The sequence below is a fragment of the Aedes albopictus genome, chromosome 3 (assembly GCF_035046485.1).
Source record: "Aedes albopictus strain Foshan chromosome 3, AalbF5, whole genome shotgun sequence".
NCBI classification, from domain to species: Eukaryota; Metazoa; Arthropoda; class Insecta; order Diptera; family Culicidae; genus Aedes; species Aedes albopictus.
The window spans coordinates 194,323,524-194,331,771 of NC_085138.1; the positions used below are offsets into that span (position 1 = coordinate 194,323,524).

Genomic DNA, 8,248 nt, shown 5'->3' on the forward strand with positions numbered 1-8,248 from the left:
CCTTGCGCGGGCTGTTGCGAGAAGGATGTACATTTGGAAAGCCTGCCAAGGACACCACGACGCCTGTTAGAAAGCACTATGGGGGACCCGCTGCAGCTCGACTCAGTCCTGCCTTCTGCTGCCAGCGAACATCGAAGCCGTCGTGGTCCTGTTGTTGAGTCTGCAGTCGAGGTCCTCCAACCTCCTTCCACAGGCAAGTACCTTCAATACGCAAACCTCTCCGTACCTGATCGCCATTCCGTTTCCAGTTTGTATTCTTCGGCGGGCATTATCGCTCGTAGCAAGTCATCGTCGTGTCCAACGCACATCACTTCGCCGACGCACTATTCCTCAAGCATACCGCCACTTGACCCGGGACGCAAGACACTAAGCAGTACGGAAGCCCCGGATCCACCTAGCTCAGTCGCGCCTTTTGCTGTCGACGATAACATGCCGCTGTCTACTCGTTCCTGTCATCCAAGTCGTCCCGGCCCTGAGTCTAGTGCTGGAGATGGGGTCTTCCAATCTGCCAACCAAGGCATGTATAACATCCATAGCAGCAATTCTCGTCCTGAAGATTCTTCGATTCGTAGGTCCTCGCCCCGTGATGCTAATGTGGCAGCTGCTTCCTCTAACGTCGTTTGGTATTACCAAAATGTTGGTGGTATCAACAGCTCTATCGCCGAGTATCAGCTGGCTCTTAGTGACGGGAGCTACGATGTCTACGCCCTCACCGAAACATGGCTGAACGATGATACCATCTCTAATCAGCTGTTCGACGACTCTTTCGTCGTATACCGACAGGACCGATCGCCGTCAAATAGCAACAAGAGCATCGGGGGCGGTGTGTTACTGGCGGTGCGCTCTGGGTTCAGGTCCCGATTGATCAACCCTCCGAATTGCTCGTCGGTTGAACAGCTGTGGGTCGCAATTTCTACTGTCGACGCAGAAATTTATGTTTGCATTGTGTACATTCCTCCCGATCGAGTGAATGACATATCTTTGATAGAGAGTCACATCGATTCGCTCAACTGGGTTGTATCGCAAATGGCTCCCAGAGATAACGTGGTCATCCTCGGCGATTTTAACATGAGCACGATTTCCTGGCAGCGTGATCCCCGCGGAGCTTTCTTTCCATGTTCTTCCCGGTCTTCACTTGGCGAACCTTCACGCGAGCTGCTTGATGCATATTGTACTGCAGGGCTCAAACAGATGGTTGGTGTGGAAAACGAGAATAATCGGTCACTTGATTTATGCTTTGTGAGCAACGAGCTGACCGTCGACTGTATGGTTACGCAAGCCCCTGCGCCGCTCGTTAAAATCGGGAGGCATCACCTCCCACTGTTGATCAATTTGGAAAAGAAACCACATCGTTGCTTCCACGACACTTCGGAAAGCATCACGTATGATTTCAGCCGAGCAAAATTCGACGAAATGGATGGTTTCCTTGCTCGTGTCGATTGGAACGGAATTTTGAGTAATTCGGACGTAAACCTCGCTGCTAGCACATTGTCTAGTGTGTTGCTATATGCTATTGACCAGTTTGTTCCCAAAAAGTCTAAACGTGAACCGTCAAAACCCGCTTGGTCAAATGCCGACCTCAAAAACCTGAAAAGAGTGAAACAGGCAGCCCTGAGACGTCACAGCAAATATCGCACGGATTCTACTAGAACATGTTATCTAGAAGCGAACACGGCTTATAAGCAACTTAATGATCGCCTCTACAATGCTCACCTAGTTCGCCTACAAAACAACCTCAAATCGAACCCTAAGAGTTTTTGGCGACACGTAAACGATCAGCGGAAGGAAACTGGATTGCCCTCTACGATGACTGATGGATTACATGAAGCCGATACTACCGCCTCAATTGCCGATTTGTTCCGCTCCCAATTCAGTAGGGTGTTCGTTGATGAACAGCTTAACCTGCAGGACATAGACGACGCTACCCGAAACGTTCCAAGCCTTCCTTCAGCCCCTCTGCGTTTTGATATCACTAACGATGCGGTCATTACTGCTGGTAAAGAGCTGAAATCATCTACGGGATGCGGTCCGGATGGTATTCCTCCGATAGTCATCAAACGTTGTGTGGACTCGCTTGCTACTCCATTGACCTGCGTGTTCAATCTTTCCATCTCTACTGGCGTTTTTCCGGATTGCTGGAAGCAGTCATTTGTTTTTCCAGTTTTTAAGAAAGGCTGCAAGAGGACTGTCTCAAACTACCGGGGAATTGCTTCGTTGAGTGTCATCTCTAAGCTCATGGAGAAGATAGTTCTTCAAAGGTTGGTTCAGTGTTTCTCCCATCATATCTCGCTGGACCAGCACGGATTCATGCCCAAACGATCAACGACCACAAACTTGACGTGTTTCACTTCGTATTTGATACGTCTAATAGAAAGTGGGCATCAAGTGGACGCAATCTACACAGATCTATCCGCCGCTTTCGACAAAATGAACCACCAAATCGCACTCGCCAAATACGAGAAATTGGGAATGAACAGCAGCTTCCTTATCTGGCTCCGTTCCTATTTAATCGGTCGTAGTATGCAGGTGAAACTTGGCGATCATGTTTCTTCCCCGTTTCCAGTATCATCTGGCGTACCGCAAGGCAGTCACCTCGGTCCATTTTTGTTTTTGCTGTATATGAATGATGTCAATTCGATCCTCAACTGCATGAAGCTGTCATATGCCGACGATTTGAAGCTGTATTCCACGATTAGGGAACCTCGTGATGCCGTTTTTCTTCAGCAACAATTAGAAGCCTTTGCTACTTGGTGTTCTGTTAACCGAATGTCCCTGAATGTGTCGAAGTGCTCTGTCATTTCGTTTAGCCGCAAGAAAACAACCTTCCGCTACGATTACGCTTTGGCAGGAGTGCAATTACATCGTGTATCGACAGTGAAGGACCTGGGGATTCTCCTTGACTCCAAAATGACATTCAAGGACCATGTTGCTTATGTCGTTGGGAAAGCATCGTCGCTGCTCGGCTTCCTCTTCCGCTTTTCCAAGAAGTTCAAGGACGTTTACTGCATGAAATCGCTATACTGCTCAATCGTACGTCCTATCCTGGAATATTCGGCAGTTGTTTGGGCCCCCTACTATGATAACAGCGTACAACGAATTGAGCGTATCCAGCGAAAGTTTATTCGTTTTGCCTTACGCCACCTCAGGTGGAGGAATCAGCACGACCTACCAAGTTATGAGAGCCGTTGCCTACTTATACATTTGGAATCTCTCGCTGCAAGGCGAAATGTTGCTCAAGCATGTTTTGTCGGAGACCTCCTGCAGGGCAATATTGACTGCCCATCACTCTTGAGCATGCTGAACATCAACGCACGACGCCGGAATCTTCGAACACACTCATTTTTACGTCTTTCTTCAGCTAGGACTAATTACGGTCAACACGAACCGATTCGTAGCATGTCCCGTGTGTTTAATAAATGTTATTCTGTTTTTGATTTTAATGTTTCACGCAAGGCAAATAAGTGTAGTTTTAAACGTGAATTATGTAAGGTACCACGGCAGTCTGTAAATGTTAGTTAAGTGTCATTGGGGTGATTTGTATTACCTGTTGACTTTATGTAAATAAATAAATAAATAAATAAATAAATAAAAGGAGCTATTGTAGAGGCTACTGATATATTCAGGTCTGCTATGCAGAAATGCCTGGACGAGGGTATTTTCTTAGAGGTTTGGAAGCGGCCGAGCCTGTTTGTATTGCCAAAGGCGGGGAAACACCACGGAGACCCATATTAGAACACAATATAGACCAATTTGCTTGATCGACATGGCGGGGAAGGTGCTCGGAAGAATACTCCTCAGAAGGTGTAAATGGTCTCTCGAGCAGTCAGTTCGGCTTCCAGAAGGGTAGGTTGACCGTATACGGTATCCTGTTGGTTACACAAACCGCCAAGATAGCGCTCCAGCGTTAGAGAATGAGGATTCACCACTGTGCAGTAGTGACTCTGGTTTTAAGGAACCCGCTCAATAGCGCCACTTTGGCTGCTATTGCCGATGCACTCCTGCTTTTGGGGATACCCGGGTACTTGTACAAGATTCTCGGAAGTTACTTCCAGAATCGAGTACTAGTTCACGACACAGAGGTGGGTCGGAAGTGCTTTCACACAACCTCAGGAGTCCCGCAAGGTCCCATCCTGGGAACGGTGTTATGCAATGTCATGTACGACGAGGTGTTGAGGTTGAAGTTCTCCTACAGAATGGCAATCGTAGGCTTAGCTGGCGACATTACGCTGGAGGTCTACGGTGAATCGATCGAAGAAGTAGAGTTGACTAATTCCCACTCGATCGCCGTTGTGGAGGAGTAGATGAGATCCAGGAAATTGGTTCGCAAAAAAAACTTAAGTGGTGGTTGTGAGCAACCGAAAGTCAGACCCTAGGTCGGACCAGCAAGCGGTGATCAGAGTAGGCGATTGCTCTATTACTTCGAAGTGCTCCACCAAACACTTGGGGTGATGATCTGCGATGCGATAACCTTACCTTCAGAAGCGTTGATTATGCTTGCAAAAGAGTCAGCACAGCTATAGTGGCACTGAACCGAATGATGTCCAATAGCTCTGCGGTGTATGCCAGCTAGCGCAAGTGAACAATCTTATCCAGTGCAGGGATGGGAACACTCACTTGCAAGGAGTTACACTTACTTGCTATTTACTCAGCTCAGAAGCGTGCAATCAAGAAACGATGTATGGACGGCTTCTGCCTTGTAGTTTTGTCTAAAAGTTTGCCGAATAGAGTAGGGGTCGCACACGCATACCAAAGTCGTGACAGAGCTGTGGAAGCGACTCTCCCCGAGGTAAGTGTACGTTCATGACTTCGAAATGTGTGTGTGTGACCCCCGCTTTATTCGGAAACCTTTAGACAAAACCACAAGGCAAACGTCGTCCATACATTGTTCCTTGATTGCACGCTTCTGAGCTGTCAAAACAGCAAGTGAGTGTAACTCTCTGCAAGTGAGTGGTATTCCCATCCCTGGTCCAGAGGATGTGTAGGGATGAGTTTGACTGAAATGCCGTTTCAATTGCTATCACCCACATCGTCTTGGAGCTACAGAGGACTCGGAGAATTGCTACTTTAGATGCTATACAAGAGGTGGTCCAGGGGTGCAGCTTCGTAGGTCATACCGGTGCCCTGCGGTCGAAATCGAATCAGTGGCCGTGGGAAGACCATCCTGGTAGCGTTGCTGTCATGGCGACGGTATACTGGGTTGGATCCGAGCTGGTGGTTGGAAAGGGCTTGGCAGGTCGGGCAGGTTGAAGCCCCATGTCGGAACGTCCTTCTGTGAGCTGGCTGATAGGACCAGAAAGGTCAAATCACTGTGTACGTTGTATCAGTTCTTGATATTTGCTGTGCAGTTGGAAGCAGGCGTGATGTCGACCCTGCCTTCCGAGGACAAAGAGAGTGGTAAGGACCACTTGAAAAACTGGCAAAGCGACAGCATGTTACCTTGGTGGACTCTCCAAAGCGAGTCGTCGATGTACGTTCATACTGCCTACGCTGTAACCTTGAGGGTGCGATGCGCACTAACCCCTCTCCGAAGTAATGTCTTCTTTGTGGTTCAAGAGAGATGAAGGGTTTGGCGATATAGGAATGTTGTTTAGTGGGTCGAGAAGAGTAGTCTGTTCTTGCTCACTTGTGAAAAGCTCAAAATAAGAAGATCAGATGCGCTGGTTTTGTTTACGAAGAGATTTATGCGCTCGAAATCGTGAGTAGGTGCGAAGTTGACCATAGTGGCGGCCATTTTTGGATTCTAACAAGTCTGTCCTGTGATAATTTCTAAGAATCAGTCTGTGCTGGAGGCTTTGTAAAATAAATGAATAAACATGTATTTAACTTGATAATGTGATATGTATGACAAAAATTGTTAACACAATATCGGCAAACAATCACAATTTTTTTTCTCGTATTTGTAATTTAATTTTTTTCCCTTATCACAAAAACATCTTTTATTTCTTTTCCCCGCAGTTCGTAACGCTTCCTTGGTTTTCCAAAAGTTTGCTATGGTCTTCCGTGGGCACTTTTTGGTAGCAATATCCGTGCACGCCCCTGGCTATCTCCACCCCAGAGGCGAAATTCTTCCATAATGGCAGGAAAGACTACACCAGCAGCAGCAACAACAACAACGGTTCGGTAGCCATCTCATCGCAACCGCCGCCATCACACCACCGTTGCCACCTCCAACGCCATTGCCATCCGTCGGCGTCGTCAGTAGTGTGTTTTGATATTGGTTTGGCTCGTGTTTCCTCTGGCAGCGCGCGTTGCAGCAGAGTTGGTCGGTCGAGCCAGGCCAGGCCAGGCCGGGTGCGGTCGAAGGGTTCTTCATTGTTATCGGAGGAAGAATGATTGATGATGGCATGTTTTCGGCAGAAGTATTATGTACCGTTATTGTTTGAATATAGGACCAAAAGACGTCATAAATTTTTAGGAAAAATAATAATAAGAAACAGCTCTCCTGTATATAATGAACTTCTTCTTACGATGTAAGCGAAAAAAAATGTGGCGAGAGGAAGGATGATAAGAGGAAAATATGTTATTTGATGATGTGGTGTAAGTGAAAACATTTCAACTGTTATATTTTTGGACGAAGGTTGAGCAGACGAGTTTTAGTCAAAAAAATATTTCTGTGATGACAATGACGAGAGAGGGTTAGACGCAGAAAATCCTCAAAGTGGATTGTGTTGAGTTTCCGTTTTTTGATAGCCCACGCTGAAGGATTATTTTTTGTAAGCATTACATGATTTATTTGATCCGAAACGGTTTTCTAGGATACTTAGAACTCGGATGAAACTCGTATCGTACAAATTAGGACATTTTGATTAGGGTGGAAGAGAAGCGTCAGAAGTTTTTCGCTGAGTTCAATGGAACAGCGTTCACGCAAAAAAAAATGATTGGAAAATTTTAATCGTGTTATGCACAATAAAACCTATCAATCAGGATTAAGTTTAGTAAGAGAGAAATCGATCACGAGGCAAGCGAGAGTTTGTTGAATTATTATTTATCACAGATTTTATAGCATTTCTTAAGACTGAAACTTTAACGTGGAAATGAATATTTTAATTAAAAAAGCGAAAATAAGGGATAGTTTAATGTAGTGCAGGCGAAAAAGTGCAAGAAAACTTCATTAGAATAAAGCGAGGAAGTGAACACTAGAGAAAATGAAGAAACTTGCGCTCTTCATTTGGATGGAAAAAGTCTCTATCCTTTTTTAACTATAAGTAGCTACTAATAAAAGAAAAGCGGAGAAAAAACTTCTCTCGAAACTTATTTTTTCCGATTTCTACCGGGAAGAAATTCTAGGCAACAAAGAAAGAAGAATGAAACCTCCATGTAGTTGAAGCATGCTCTGCAGGCGAAATTGGATTGATAAAATCTACTGAACCCAGTCACAAGAAAGAAGCCGACAAAATCCAGCACATCCCAGCAGAATTACAAACACAAGAAACTGATTCCACAGGATTAAAACTGGATGATATTATACCAAGCCCCTGTATTTGTATATAGCACAGTCCCTCTAATGAGCTAATTGAAACTATTAAAAGGCAAAACACAAATTCACAACAAAAAAAGAAAACACACACTGAGAAGGAAATCGAAAAAGTTTAAAACACGGAAAACTTCTAGCATGTATGAGACTCACACAAAACACAAATTGACAGAAAGTTATTTAAAAAAGAAATAAACGAAGATGATGAAAAGTACCCCCGCCCGGTCTGTCATTAGGTCCGAAACTATTTCCATTGGGGATGAATTCTCAGCTCTTCCAGATATAGATGGAGAAAATGTGGCTCAGCGGGATTAACTGCATTAATTATCATGGCATGGCACTTTGGGCGCGCTCGCTCTAATTGACTCAATGAATTGTGATCCCGCAATTATCGTGCGCTTTTCTGTGCTGCCGCTGCCACTGATGCCGCTGAAGCGGTTTGGCCGGCGCGTTGAGTAATTATCATTATGTGCACTCTACTCAATTGAATTTTCTCATCCCCACCCGTCCGGCTGGCTGTCGCGAGTTGAGGCGAAAAGGGCTCTTGCCTTTCACTTTTGATGAATTTATCGAGTGCTTTGGATGGATTGGATAAGAGGGTTTTATGTGTGCGCTTAACAGTCAATTATAAAATTGCCTTCCGGAAATCAAGAGGAGCGATAATGCACTGATAATGTGCCCATTTCCGTGTAACAGAGCATTCAAATATATGAGTAATTATGGAAGCCATATAATTATTGATAAATTGTTGTAGTTTTCCGATGCAGTGATATT

The 8,248-nt window shown here is 45.4% G+C and overlaps 1 protein-coding gene across 1 annotated transcript in view; it reads left to right on the forward strand.

Moving 5' to 3' along the window:
- Positions 1 to 7,688, forward strand: part of LOC109427199 (neuroligin-4, Y-linked) — a 231,187-nt gene extending 223,499 nt beyond the window's left edge. Inside the window, exon 12 of the mRNA XM_062857113.1 lies at positions 5,956 to 7,688. The gene's annotated coding sequence lies outside the window, so the exon portion shown is untranslated. The remainder of the gene's footprint in view (positions 1 to 5,955) is intronic.
- Positions 7,689 to 8,248: the final 560 nt, after the last annotated feature.